We start from the raw sequence: 13,913 nt of genomic DNA, 5'->3' as shown, positions 1-13,913 counted from the left end.
CAGCTGTGCCTTCTATCTTGGAACCAAATAAGGATCAGAGAGGGGAGGTGACTTCCCCCCAAGTCACACAGGCCAAAATCCAAGTTCGTGGACCCCTAGTTAATTACTCTTCCCTAAGAACTCCTCTTCTTCCAACCCTTACACCCAGTGGGCCACTGGACACCCCAGCCCACAGCTCCTCCCGTGGGCCAGGCCTGTGCTGGCCCTTGACAACCCCTGCCTCACATCACCCGGCCGGAATGTGAACATCCCATTTTACAGTCCAGAAAGCCGACTCGGGAAGGAGGGAGCTTGCGGAGGCCAGCAAATGAAGGGCAACTGAGATGAGATCTGGCCCAGGTCCAGAGTCCCAGCTCACGCCCTCCACCTCCCGCGGGGAACAGCTCAGAGCAGGGCAGGCCTGGTGGGCGCCCCGAGCCAGCGTCCAGGGAGAAAGTGGTGTCCAAACAAATCCTCACAGCCAGGATGTGGGCCTGAGACACAAGGGCAGGGCGGTCTGATCGAGTTGGCCCACTCGTCAATCACCCGTGTCCTGCGCCCACATCCCTGGCGAGGCAGAGCTGGGAGCTGGGCTTCAGGGGACTCAGGGAGGCCCTGTCCTCGGGGAGATGGGAACCAATCAAGAGAAAACAATGGAAGCCGACTGAGTCAGATAATAAGTGCTCTTCAGGGCCCCCCTGTCTAAAACAGCCCCTGCACATATCACCTTCCAGTATCAACCCCAGAGATGGCAGCTTCCTACCACACACCCCGGGCTCTGTTTCCCCTAGCACTCACCCTGACCTGTTCTCCCCCACTCCCTGATGCTCAGCGGCGTACACTCCCTGTTTCCCTCCCAAGTCCCTGGGATACCTCAGGAGAGTCTGTGGCTCCTTTGCCCGCTCCCTCTGGGCTCATCCCCCTGACCCTGGGTCCCTCGGCTTCTTCCCGATGCCTGGTTTATGACACAATTACTTGTTATTCTTGTATAACAGCTGCCCACCTGCCCCTGCTAGATTGGAAGGTTTACAGAGGTGGGATTTTTATCTCCTGCCATGTAAAGTAGACAGGGAAGAGAAGGCTGAAGATTAGATTTTTTAACTCAGTATACCTGCAAAACCGGCTCCAAGATCAAGACACAGATCGTTTCCGGCCCCAGAAACTCCCTCAAGTCAGTACCCAGCCCAAGGGGATCCAACCCCCTGCTCCGCTGGCTCTTGACCTTCACATACACGGAGGCACGCTGTGTGCCCCTTTGCCTGTCCTGGCGTTTTTGCTCCTCCTGTGGGATTTGTCCAGGTTGCTGTGCACAGAAAGGGGGCACCTGTGGGTTTTTAGCTTAAGAAACTAGGTGGGCAGTGGTACCATTTACTGAGCTGGGGGTGGCCAGGGGGGCCAGGCTGAGGGCTTAAGAATTCTGTTTCAGAAGCAGCTGGGAACAGGACTGGGGCTGGAGAAAGTCAGGCCACATTAGCCAACTGATGATGTTGAAGCCAGGACGAGTAGGCAATGTTCTAAATACCCACACTGTCGAGGGAACCAGGACAGGTTCAGGGTCACCTGCCCCAGGTCAGGCCTCCCTCCTGCCCTCTGCTGAGAGAAGCCTAAAGGACCCAGTTTGGAAACTGATCCCCATTTCAGGAGAGGGGCTGAGGCCCAGCAGGGGAGAATGACTTGCTTGAGAGCGCACAGCTGGTGAGGGCTGAGCCAGGAGTCCTTGCTGTGCCCAGGAGACCCCTGTCCTGGCCTCTGGGTGCGCCGGATCGGCCTGGAGAGACTTGGCCCGCACACAAATAACAGACAGTCTAGCCCACAGTGAGGGTCTAAGTTAGCTAGGAGGAGTTCAGAGTACCAGAGTAACCTACGAAGGCTCCCTGTACGAAGCAGGCCTGGTGCCTGGCCAGAGGAGCCGGGAGCAGGGTAACCCCCACCTGAGGTCACCGTCTCCCCAGCACTGCTCTGGGCCGCACAGCTGGAGGGTCAGGTAAGCTGAAGCGGGGCCAGGTGCGCGGCTGGAAGTACGCCACCAGCCCCAGGGAGAGACCCCATCAGCAGCCAGAGCTCCCTGGAAGAGAACTGGCCCCCATGTGCCTTGGGAAACAGAGTTGAGAGGCCCCACCATTGGAGTGGGGAAGGTGCCCATCACCTCAGTCCAAGTGCTTCATTTTACAGATAGGGAAACTGAGGCCCGGAGAGGCCAATGCCTCTGCCAGGGACAGCTAGCAAGCAAGGGGGAGATCCTAGGAGGAGCTCAGCCCTCCTGTCTCCTAGCACCGTGCTCTACCTCTGGGTGTGTTCCCTGGGACACTGTGTTCAGCCAAGGGCTGTGGTCCCCAGCACCCTGCTGCCTTCAGGTGGCTGGGGAGGCAGGAAGGGTGGCAGACGGGGGGCTCAAGAGGGGGGCCACAGGCTGTAAGGCTTCATGGTCCATGCCCCGGGAACTCAGTCTGATGGGGGTGTGGGAGCACGACTCAGATCAAGTCTGTGCTTGTCGTCTGTTTTCACAGTGTATAAGCCCCATGTGGGCAAAGCCCCTCAGCATCCACTGACAGCTATATCCCCCGGTGCCTAGTGCAATGCCTGGCACATAGATACCCCATAAATAATAATTGAATCAGTGGCTGAATCCATATAAGGGCATAGAAGGACTCTAAAACTGTCACTGTGCACAGGATAGAATTGAAGACAAGGGTTAGGGGGAGTGGTCAGAACCCACCTGCACCCTCTCCCTGCACTGGCTGGTCCTGCCTTGGGTGTCCCCAGACCCAGACCATGGCTGCCTCCCAACCTCCCACTCAGTCCTCACTTCCAACATGTTCCCTGCCCCTTCTCACAGCTCCTATCTTCCCCGGGGGCTTGTTGGGAGCAAGCGGGAGGAATTCCTGGCCCCTAGTCAGGGGAGGTGCCCTGGCAGGCGGGAGGCAGCGCGCACACGCCAGGGACCGCTCTGAATTCCAGCTCCCACGAGCCTGCTGGGAGTGAGCCAAGTGGGGCCAGGGAGGGGCCGGGAGCCCTTCTCACAGGAGCCAGGGGGGCACAGGGGAGCCTGGGGAGGCCCAGGGCACCAAAGCAGCCGACCCGAGAAGTCTCAGTGGACACGGTCGGGACCCGCAGATGGAAGGCTCACTGCCTCCAGTGCCCAGATGGAAAGACTGAGGCCCCCTGGTGTCAAACTCTGAGCTCCTGATTCTTCCCAGGCCAAAGATCTGGGATGCCTGGGTGTTGTGGCGGCAAGGGGAGGTGGTCAGTCTGTGACCAGACACCAAACATCCGGGGAAGAAGAGGGGTGGCTGAGGGGCTGGTTAACATAAGTACCTGTGGAAAGAGCCCTGAACTGGCAGTAAGAGGGCAGAGGGATGGGGGTGCCACGGGGAAGGAGTATCTTAGGCTGCCCCAGCCCCGGCTGGGACCAGAAAACCCCCTCACTAGCTAGCTGTGCCTGTGATCGCCACCGTTTCAATGGAGGGGTTGCCCCGGGTGCACCCAGCACTCTCAGCCACTGTGAGTGCAGGAGGCAACAGGAGGGGGTCCCAGGGAGGGAAGGAGGCGGCAGAGCTGGGGACGGCTCTCAGCCTGGCCTGTTCTGGGTCTACCCCGCCCCCACCCCCACCCCCACCCCGTTCCAATCCCTCCCGGTCCTGGGTGGGAGCCAGGTGCCATGAGCTCAGGCAGGTGCCCCTGCGCAGCTGTCAGCGCCAGAGCTGCGGCCAGTGCCCGTACCAGCGCACCTGGCCTGCCTCTGCACCCCCCACCGCCCCCGTTCCTCATCCCGCGCCCCCAGCTCCTGTGGAATTGGAACTATGGAACACTGGACCCAGACTTCCAGAACCACAGAGTTTTTGAACTAGAAAATTCTAGCACCACAGGTCCTTACAAGCAGAAAATTCCAGGCTTGTCGGGTATCGAAACATTTTCCATCCCAGACCCAAGACTCTTAGAAGGAAATAATTTCAGAAGAGCAGTATCTTGCAACCAAAGATCTGAACCACAGAAATGGATTTAGGAAATTCTGGAAGCAAGGGCTCTTAGATGCAGAAAATTCCCAAACAACAATCCCATTGTCCCAGAGGACATGAGTCCCGCATTCTTCCCACCACCAGGCTGACAGTCATCCCAGAGCAGAACAAGTCAGGCCCTGGTGGGAGTCAATTTCTCTGCGCCTGGAAAGCAAAGGCGGGAAGGGCAAGGAGAGGAGAGGGGGCGGGGCCGTCTGAGAAACCCAAGGAGCAGAGGGCCTCTCTTCCAGGCCCTGCGGCTGCCTTTGCCAAGACAGAAAGAGAAGAGAAAGCTGCGGGTGCCCCAGGTTCCTGGCGGCAGGTACGTGGCCACAGGGGTGGCAGATCTCCCCCTTCACTGGCTGCAGGAACTTGGAATTTTCTCCTGGCAGGAAGGGCTTACCCTCCCAGGAATGGCAAACAATCTTTGGCATCTGGCCCCTGAGGCATGCAACGTCTTTGACAATCAAGCATTATTATCCTCCTTGCCTCACCCCCAGCCTGGTGCAGAAGGGAAACTGAGGCAGGCGGGGGTCTCTGTCCAAACCAAGAACCTGAATCTGCCCCTGGCGGATTCCAGTGGCCCCCTTCCCTGACCTCAGAATGTCAGAGCTGAGAGAGCCGCAGGGAAGGGCCTGGGTCAGCCCTGGTGGGGCAGGTGGGAGCAGAGGCCAGAGAGGGCAGAGCTTTACCCAGAGTCACCCATCTCTGCTTCCACTAACGCTCACTTCCAGGACCTCCTCTCCAGGAAGCCTTCCCAGACAGCACTCCCTGACCTGCTTCACCCCTTAAGACTTTGCCACTCTGCTAAACAGGGTGCTATAACTACTCGGGCTTTGTTTTCTAAGTATTTTGTGCAAAGATATCTCATCTTCCCAGCCTATACTATCATGGTCGCTCCGGATTGGCCTGGAACCAGAACCCTTGGGTCGAGGCTTGATGCCCCTGCTCAAACACCTCCCGTGGCTCCCCACTGCCCCAGGCCAAAGCCCAGGGCAAACTGGCCCTCAGGGAGGGAGTGTCCTGTGGCTGCTCTCCAGCCACATCCCGTGGTCCCCCTGGGTCCCACTGGGTCTCTCCCAGTTCCTTGCAGCCACCACCAGGCCATCTCGCTCCCTCACTAAACCCCCTGCAGTCCCTTCCCTACTCCCTCCTTCCCTGGCTGAGGAGCACCCTCCTCCCTCAGGCAGCTGAGACCACCTCCACACCAGGCGCGGCCTCGGCCTGGGTGCCCGCTCCCTGAGGCTGGGTGGGTCTCCTGGGCTGGATCTTAGACCAGTACCAATTGTGAATATTCACGGAGGGCCTACTGCTGGGCCCAGCCCTCACATGCTTTTGCTCATCAAATTCTGGCAACAATGATAGAAAGTGGGTTCTTGTCTGATTATACATCCCCATTTTACAGATTGTGAGTCTGAGGCACAATGTGGCTAAATTACTTCCTCAAGGTCACACAGCTAGTTGGTAGCAGAGCTGGAGTCAGTACACTGAAAGGCAGTCTCCAGAGCCCATTTGCTATTCTGGACACCAGGGGCAGGGGCAGGGAAAGACAAAAGCACCAAACCACAGCCCCCAGCAGTCTTGGGGCATCCGGGAGCAGGAACCACCAAGCCAGAGACCTAGCTCAACCCCCTGGTGCCCTGAGAGGGCAACTCCCTTGTTTCAGGCCCACAGACAGATTACTAGACTTACACACACACACACACGCACACACACACACACGCATGCATGCACATGCACACGCACACGCCCTTGGTCCCTGGGACCAGCTGCAGGAAGCACTTAGCTGCCCAAGCCTTTTTCACTTCCACTTTTCCTAAATTTGCTTTGAGGAAGTTGTTATTGCCTGGGAGTTCTCCCTCTCTCTCACGCACTCCAGACTACATCCCTTCCTTCCCAACTTCTCTGGAAGCCTGGCAGGCGGTGACCAAAGTAAAGGGAATGGGGAAGACAGCAAATGTGATGGACTGTGTGTAGTCCACCCTACACACAGCGGCAAGTGATAGTGCCATGGAAAAGAAAGGGTGAGCTTGGTGGGGCATCAGGAGTGCCATGGCAGGCATAACCAGGGGCGTCGGGAGAGGCCTCACTGACAAAGAGGCATCTCTACAAATTTCTACAGGAGGAGCATTCCAGGAAGGAGGGGGAGCCAGTGCAAAGGCCCTGAGGCAGGAGTGAGCCTGCCTTGTTGGAGGAGCAGAGAGGAGGCCACGGATGAATGGGGGAGAAACAGGTAAGTGGTGGGCCTGGGCCACCGTGGTGACTTGGGCTTTTTTTCTGCATCCAATGGGAGCTATGCAGAGTTTGGCACAGAGGAGAAATGCGATTTTTTTTATTACTGTGGTAAAATACACATAACAGAATTTATCACTTTAACTGTTTATAAGTGTACGTTTCAGTGGTATTAAATATACCCACACTGTGCAACCAGCCCCACCACCTCCCCATAACTCTTTGCATCTTCTAAAGTTGAAGCTCTGTGTGGAGGGGCACTGTTTGGCGAGTTTTCACAGGACTGCTCTTGCTGCTGGGTGGGGAACAGACCTGAGCGTCCAGAACAGAAGCAGGGAGACCGGACAGAGAGCAAGAGAGGGTGGGGCGCCGCCCTGGAGGCAGGACCACTGGTTTCCACCACCCACACTGCCCTGGCCATCTGGGTAACCCTGGGTAAATCGCTTCACCCATTCTTAAGTTTATGTGTTTCTTCATGCCAGGCAATTGGTCTTTCAACAGGTATTTACAGAATACCTACTATGTGCTCTGCATGTGCTGGGTGCAGAGGGCAGATTGGCAGAACAGACACAGCCCCTGACTTGAGGAAGCTGCCCTCTGACTGGGAAGATGGACACGGAAACAGAAGCAACAAAAATGGTAATGCAAGGACAATCACAGTGTCCATAGACAGGGAAAAGCTGAGAGAGCAGAAAAAGCCAACATCGGGGGACCCTGACACTGGGGGATCAGGGAAGGCTTCCAGGAGGAGGCCGAGCCCAGAAAGGCGAGTTGGGGTTGCTCACTGCAGGAAAGAGGGAAAAGCATTCCCAGCAGGGGGAGCAGCCTATGCAGAAGACCCCTGCTTCTATGAAAGGCTTCTTCTTTTCCCTCCTCCAGGTAAAGGGGCCCAGAGGACTCTGGGGGTCAAGCTCAGATTCCCCTTCTGTGAAATAGGGGTCCTCTTAGTGCTTCTAGATGTGAGGAGCCAATGAGAGGCAAGCCCCAGACGTGGTACCTGGCACACAGGGCATGGATGCTCTCAAGGTCTGCAGAAGTGGGGCCCCCTGAGATGAGGTGCAATGGAGGGTCTTGGGGAAGACCTCCCATAACACACACGCAGGTCTCTCCCGAACTTGCTTTCTGCTGTGCCTGAAATCTATTACAGCTCACTCCTTTGACTTGTGCCTTCCTACCCTTCCAGAACCATCCACTCCTGTTCATGTTAGCCCTGGGCAGGGTATTGCTCAGCCTTCACAGCTCAGCTCAAGCCTCCGTCTTCCTTCCAGAAAGCCTTCCCTGGTTGCTGCAGCCCACAGAGCCTCTCTCTCTCTCTTCTTACATTGCACTGGCCTTTGGCCCTCAGGGTCCCAGCCTCAGAGCTGAAGGGCCCTGAGAAATCGTCCAACCCAGCCCTCGCCAAGACCCCGTGCTTCAGATGGGGAAACTGAATCCCACTCTCATGGGCCTGGGGCGAGGGCCAGGCCGTCTGCTGCCCGGCCTGCTCACTGTCCAGTGTGCCAGGCAGCCAGAGCAGATTGGATTTACCATTTGTGTTTTTAGATGAATTATAAAATACTTCACACATACCAAAGGGATGTAAGATACCCTCCATATCACAGTGCTCCCCTGGGACCGGCCGCTTTGCTGGGAGGTTCCATGCAGCTGGGATCCTTCCTGTCTGCTGACTGGAACTCCCCACGCAGAGGAGACCACACCTTCCTTTAGGGATTCTCAGGTCACCGGACCTCTGGGTGGCTTCCAGGTTTGTGTTATTGATCAGGTTTTTAAAGATAAAAGCAGAGCTGTAAACGTCTGTATTCAAAGTCTCATGTAAAATGAGCTCACTCTGAAGGCCAAACCAAACAGCTGTGGGCTGATAGGGCCCCTGGGCTGCCAACTGCAGCCCCTGGTTTACTGGCTGTTGGGTGCCAGACCAGGCAGTGCCATGTGGTGGCTGTGTGAGCCTGGGTGAGTCCACTGCCCTCTCTGAGCCCTGGTTTTGCCATCTGTGAAATGGAAATAATATTGCTTTTTCCTAGGACTGGCCATGCATTCAGTATTTACTGACAAGAAGTGTGGGTCAAATGTTGAGTGAGGACTCCGGGCCCAGAGCCAGGCTGGACACATCCCATACAGGATCCCAGTGAATCTTCACTGTAGCTCTCCAAGGGCCGTCATGGTGCTGGGAAGAGACTGAGCCAGGATCCCGCCTTTGCCAGTTCTCTCCCACACACCACGCGGAGCCACCATGGCATCGCCAGGAGGCCTGGGCAGGATGACCCTGTGACTCCGAGACACAGCAGCCTATGTTGAAATGGTAGGCAGACTGGGGCCGAATCGCGAGGAGTCTTGAACACCAGGTGCCTGGTGTGTAGTAAGTGCTAATAAATATTTGATTTATGAATAAATGAATGTGCAACGTGGAGCCATCGGAGGTATCTGAGCAGGGGAGGGCCCTACCTTGGATTGAATATATATATGTAAAGTGCCTAGGGCAGTGGCTGGCCTGCCCCTGAAGCAAGAGCAAAGTGCTAGGCGCTGTGCCTGTCCCTCAAGACCCGCTGCTCTGTGCCCCAGGATGCTGACCTCTCGGGTCTGTATCAACCCACCCACCTCCTTTGCTGGCTTCCAGCCGGCTTAGCCACGGGGAGTCTCCAGCAGGCGTGAAGGCTGAGGCTGGTGGGGTGCTAGTAAATGTTTAACAACCAGCCCTCTGGAAGAAAGGCCCTGGTCTGTGGTGCTGACCGATTTCCCTGATATAAATACTTCCTCCTGGGTGGGCGCGGATGAATGGGTGACCGCATGATGTCTTAGTGGGCCTCAGTGCCGCAGTGCTCGCGCGCTCACAGACCTTGGCTGTGACAGAAGACGGTGTGGTTGTGTTGGTGCCGAGGTGTGTTCGTGGGAGCTGCAGCCCCTCTGCTCAGGCCACCCCCCTATGAAATGGCGGTGATCACATTCCTGCCTCCTTTGGAGTGGACTGCATGAGTCGAGTGAGACACATCCTTCCTGGGACAGTGAGTCTGCGCATGGTGACCATTTCCTGGGTCCTGTGCTGCTCCCCGCGCTGCGTGGCCAAGCTCTGCAGAGTGGCCTGATGTGGGACTGGGGCCTTCTGGGAGCCACTGGGGACGAGGTGACCAGTGAGGATGGGGACGGGGAAGCTCACGCAGAGCTATCTTTAGTGCCTTCTCTCATAGCCCTTTTCCTCCGCCTGGCAGCATGGTGCTCAGGCAGGGGCAAGTGGGGAGAGGCCACTTCTCCATTGTCACATGAAGCCCGGTGACCTGGAGCCAGCTGTGGGGTCAGGGCCTGAGGAGGGTGAGGCTGGCTGAGGTACCCAGCTCTGGAGCCCCACCTGCCTGCTGGCAGCCCCGAGGGCAGCATCTCCCCCTGCTCCTGTCTATCCAGCAAACAGAGGCCCATGGTGAGATAGGAGTGGGGGGACAGAGGAGCATGGGTGCTGCAGTGGCTGCTGGGAAATGGTGCCCTCCCAGGCCTTATCAGGAGCTTCCAGACCCCTATTCAGTGAAGGCAGTGTGGTAAAATGGTTAGCACTAAGTTTCTGGCACCTGGATTCGAACCCCTGCTTTGCCACTCCTGAGAGTCTGAACCAAGGGACTGTTACCTAATCTCCCGATACTTTGGTTTCCCACTGTGAACACGAGTGAGAACAGGAGCCCCGGCTCCTGACTCACAGGGCTGTAATGGCCACTTGCTGAGACGGCGTGTAAGGTGCCTGGCAGAGCATATCCCACTCTGGGACCTCAGAGGAGTCTCTGAATCCCTCTGGGCCCATTTTCTCATCTTGAAATGGGCATAGTGGTTGTAAGGATTAGGTAAAGTAATTCTTAAAGGGCCTAGCACAAGGTATGGCACGCAGTGGGCACTCCACAAGTGAGCACCCTACTTCTCCCTTGAGCCAAAATGTACCTTACAGGCCCTAGTACCACAGGGTCAGGGTGAAGAGATGCCAGGGCTCAAGTCCCAAACTTACCAGTTATACACTGTGCCCATGGGCAAGTGGCTCCCCCTTTCTGAGCCCCACTTTCTTATCTATAAAATGGGGTAATAATAGAATCCACCTCAAGGGGTAATCCTGGAGGTTGAGTTTATGTAGAGGAAGTACTTAGGACAGTGCCTGACAGGAGTAAGGTCTTCCCAAACCACCGGCCAGCCAGGCACTGTCCTCTGGAGGCATCCCAAGTGAATGTGAGTGCCGGTTACTGGGGGCCAGGGGCTGGTGAGTTAGGGCCCTGGACAGCAGTAGAGGTGTAGGCCCATGGGGCTGATGGATGCCAAGGACATAGTAATGGTTCAGACGTTTTAATAGTTCTGATGTGGCCACAGGCCCTGGACGGTTGCTGCCTCCCTCACTCCTGGGCCGTCGACAATGCCTTCCTGCCTCTACAGCATTTGGGTCAGGCCCTCTCCTGTTAACGGTCTAGCCAGGGCGGGCTTCTGAGCCTGTGGCTGAAAGGCCAGGGAAAGCTATTTGGCTCCTGGGAACAGGCCAGGAGTCTGGACCCGGGGAGGGGACAGCATGCTGGGGGGCGTCGGCAGGCCTTGAGTGCCGGCCTGAGCAGTGGGACGTTGCATGGAGGGCGGGGGACCCACAGAACCTCAGACAAGTAGCTGCATGTGCTGAGAGCCGACGGGAGGAGGGTGAGGTGCTGGGAGGTGTGGGGTTGGGGACATGGTGGGAGGACAGGAGGCAAGCAGCACAGCCCCCCCTGGCAAGGCTGTTACTGAGGATGGGGGGAGCCCATGGGGGGAGCCCGTGGGGTAGCAGCCAGCCTCCCACCCCTCCAGCCACCAAGGCCATCCCCTGGTGAACTCAGCAAGTCATTGGCTCTTGTCCTGCCTTTTAAGGCAATGGTGGCTCCTGCCACTTCCCTGTTCCCACTTGCTCAGAAATTCCCAGCAGGTATTTTTTTTTCAGGAGGAATGGAATGAGACTCCTCATTCTGTCACCACAAGATTCCAGCAGAGCCTGTCTGGGGGCTCAGGTGACAGGAAGCACACGCCGACAGGCACTGGGAGATGCAACCTCAGTGCCAAGCACAGGCAGACTACAGGACAGCTGCCCACCCCAGAAATGCCTGGGGACCCCATCTGGGACACCCAGACACATATACAAGCATGGGCAAGTTCCAGAGACGCAGGAACATTTATTGAGCACCTACTAAACACCAGACCATGGCTAGAGAGGCAGGGGTCTCCAGCCTGCCTTCAGAGCTGCCTCCCTTGGGAGCTCAGATCTGAGCCCAGACATGTTCCCACCTCAGGGCCTTTGCACCTGCTGTTCCCTCTGCTGGGGTGTCCTCCTGGGAGAGCTCAACCAACCAAGCTGCATCCTTTACTCCCTAAGGTCTGAGAGAGCTGCCCATCACTCTGTAGTCATTTTATTTCTTACAGCAATCAAAACTTCTAAAACTTTCTGGTTTATGTATGTTTACTGCCTGCTGCCGCCAACTAGAATATAAGCTCCTGGAGAGGGGCACCTGTGAGTGGTGTTCACAAAGGCACTCAGGATTTCTTGACTGAAGCTGACTCCACACATGTGGTTGAGCTTTCACACCGCCCTCATTCCTCCCACTAACGCCAGCCACTCTGCACTCTGGGCTCTTCAATGGTCCCCAGCCACCACCAGACAAGGCTGAGGCTCAGAGCTGGCATGGCATGTGCCCAAGGTCACTCACTGGCCAGGCGCAGGGCAGACAGAAACAAGAGGATAGGAATGTGGGGATCCCCGCAGTGGATGGTCAGCAGCCAAGAGCTCAGCCAATCAAGTAAGCCTGGAAAGAGCTTTCTCTGTGTCATGGGCTGGGACTGTAAAGGTGTGGTGACTGCCTGTCACCTGGAGGCACATCTGCAGTGCTGGATCCATGTGTGCATGTATGTACGTGTCCTCAGCCTGGGAGCAGACTATTCTTCTCTGCCTTAGGCGACTTCGTTTTCAGGACTCACATCCCATCCTGGCCCCACCCACAATTGGGCACAGCCCTGGACCGGGAGCAAGGCCTGGCCAGGACACCGCTAACCAGCAAAGCCATTCCTACCTGGGCTGGCTGAGCAGAGGGGTTCCAGAACTGGCCTAAGGGAGGTGGAGGCCCACAGGATGAGGCCAAGGGCAACAAGGAGGGGTGAAGGCCTGATGGGAACAGACCGCAGAGGATCCCACAGGGGTAGAGCCCAGTCCAGGGACAAGGGGCCCAGGCCCCATGCTGAGTTCTGCTAGCAGTGTCTGGTGGCCTTGAGCCAAGTCCCAATGCCCTCTGGCTGGGGTCTTGACTCCAGAGACTGTGGGGCACCGTGGTGGGACCACGCTGAGGGGACTCTGCCCTCCAGGCTAGGAGCCAGCCCTCCAGCAGGGTGGCAGGGGGTTAGTCTAGCCAGGTGCTGCCCTCTCCCCTCTGGCGGCTCCAGCCTGAAGTGCAGTTCCACCAAACTGGGATCCCAGCCAAAGTGGGAGGTGCTGCACAGGGTGCAGGCCAGAAGTTAGCCTGGAAGGGGGGCTGAGGCCCACTGCCCCGGACAGAGCTTGGGAGCTCCAGAAATGCTGGAAGGACGGGAGGCTCCCAGGCTGAGGCCTCCAGCACTGCACTGTAGGCCTCACCTACCTCTGCCTCAGGGCCCACATGTAACCTCCTTTTCTGGGCTTTCACACCTTAGGGCCTCACTCCATACAGATGGGTGCCAAGCTGCTTGAAAACCAGGACTTGACCACCTCAAGCTTTTACTTGGCACAGCTCCAGACCCATGGGCTCCGTCCACCTGCACCCATCACCACCCCTCTTCAAATGAGGCTAAGTCAGGACAGTGCTTAAGCCCAGAGACCCCGCAGACACCTGCTCAGCAAGGCTGTCAGAGCCACTCAGCTGTGGCCTTTGCTCTCAGGTTGGTTGAGGCTGAGGCAAACACGCAGCAGAGCCTGGACACGCAGGGAGCTTTGGCCAGGAAGGTGCAGAGGTGGGGAGTCAGGTCTCTCTCACACCCAGAATGCCAGGAGCTATGTGGGCAGACTCCAGACAAATCCCTCCCCTGAAGAGCAAGTCAGAGGCATCTCACCACATGAGCACAGCCAGGTCACCCCCCAGCACCCTAGGGTCCGAGGCCCAACAGTACGTGCTCAATACACTGGTTAACACAGCACAGGGCAGATACACTGTGCAGGATGGGGCTGAGCCAAGGACAGACCGTAGGACTTTCCCAGCTGGCTGAGCCTTGACTAGACACATAAGCTAGGCTAGGCAGGACGGGGACATTAAAATAACCAGGGCCTTCCTCAGGGTAAACTACAGAACGTCTTCCCACCGGTTCCAGACAGTGAACAGGGGCTTCTGCATATCCAACCAGTGCCGCAACCTGGTTGCAGGTTGCAAAGAACTTAAACAAGTCTTAACTGGAACCCAACTCTACATGGCTTAGTAACTAAATTACTTGTACACTCAGACCCTGGGTCTGCCCTGCCATGCCCATGCCCATCTCGAGGAACATTAAGTCCTCACTGTCTCCTTCCCCTCTCTAGTGTTGCCACCCAAGCTGTGCAAACACAACCAACTCCTACAGCAGCCCCAACTGCCTCACCCTGGTGACAAGACATTCGCACAAAGCTGGCTGCCCCAGGCTGACTGCAACACTTCAAGGCCGACCCAGGTTTGGCCTTTGCCTCCCCCTACACTTTGGTCTGGGCAAGTAGTAAACTCTGTGTACGGGATGAGA

The sequence above is a fragment of the Manis pentadactyla genome, chromosome 10, assembly GCF_030020395.1.
Source record: "Manis pentadactyla isolate mManPen7 chromosome 10, mManPen7.hap1, whole genome shotgun sequence".
In the NCBI taxonomy this organism is placed as follows: Eukaryota; Metazoa; Chordata; class Mammalia; order Pholidota; family Manidae; genus Manis; species Manis pentadactyla.
Note: the sequence above shows the minus strand (reverse complement) of the source record.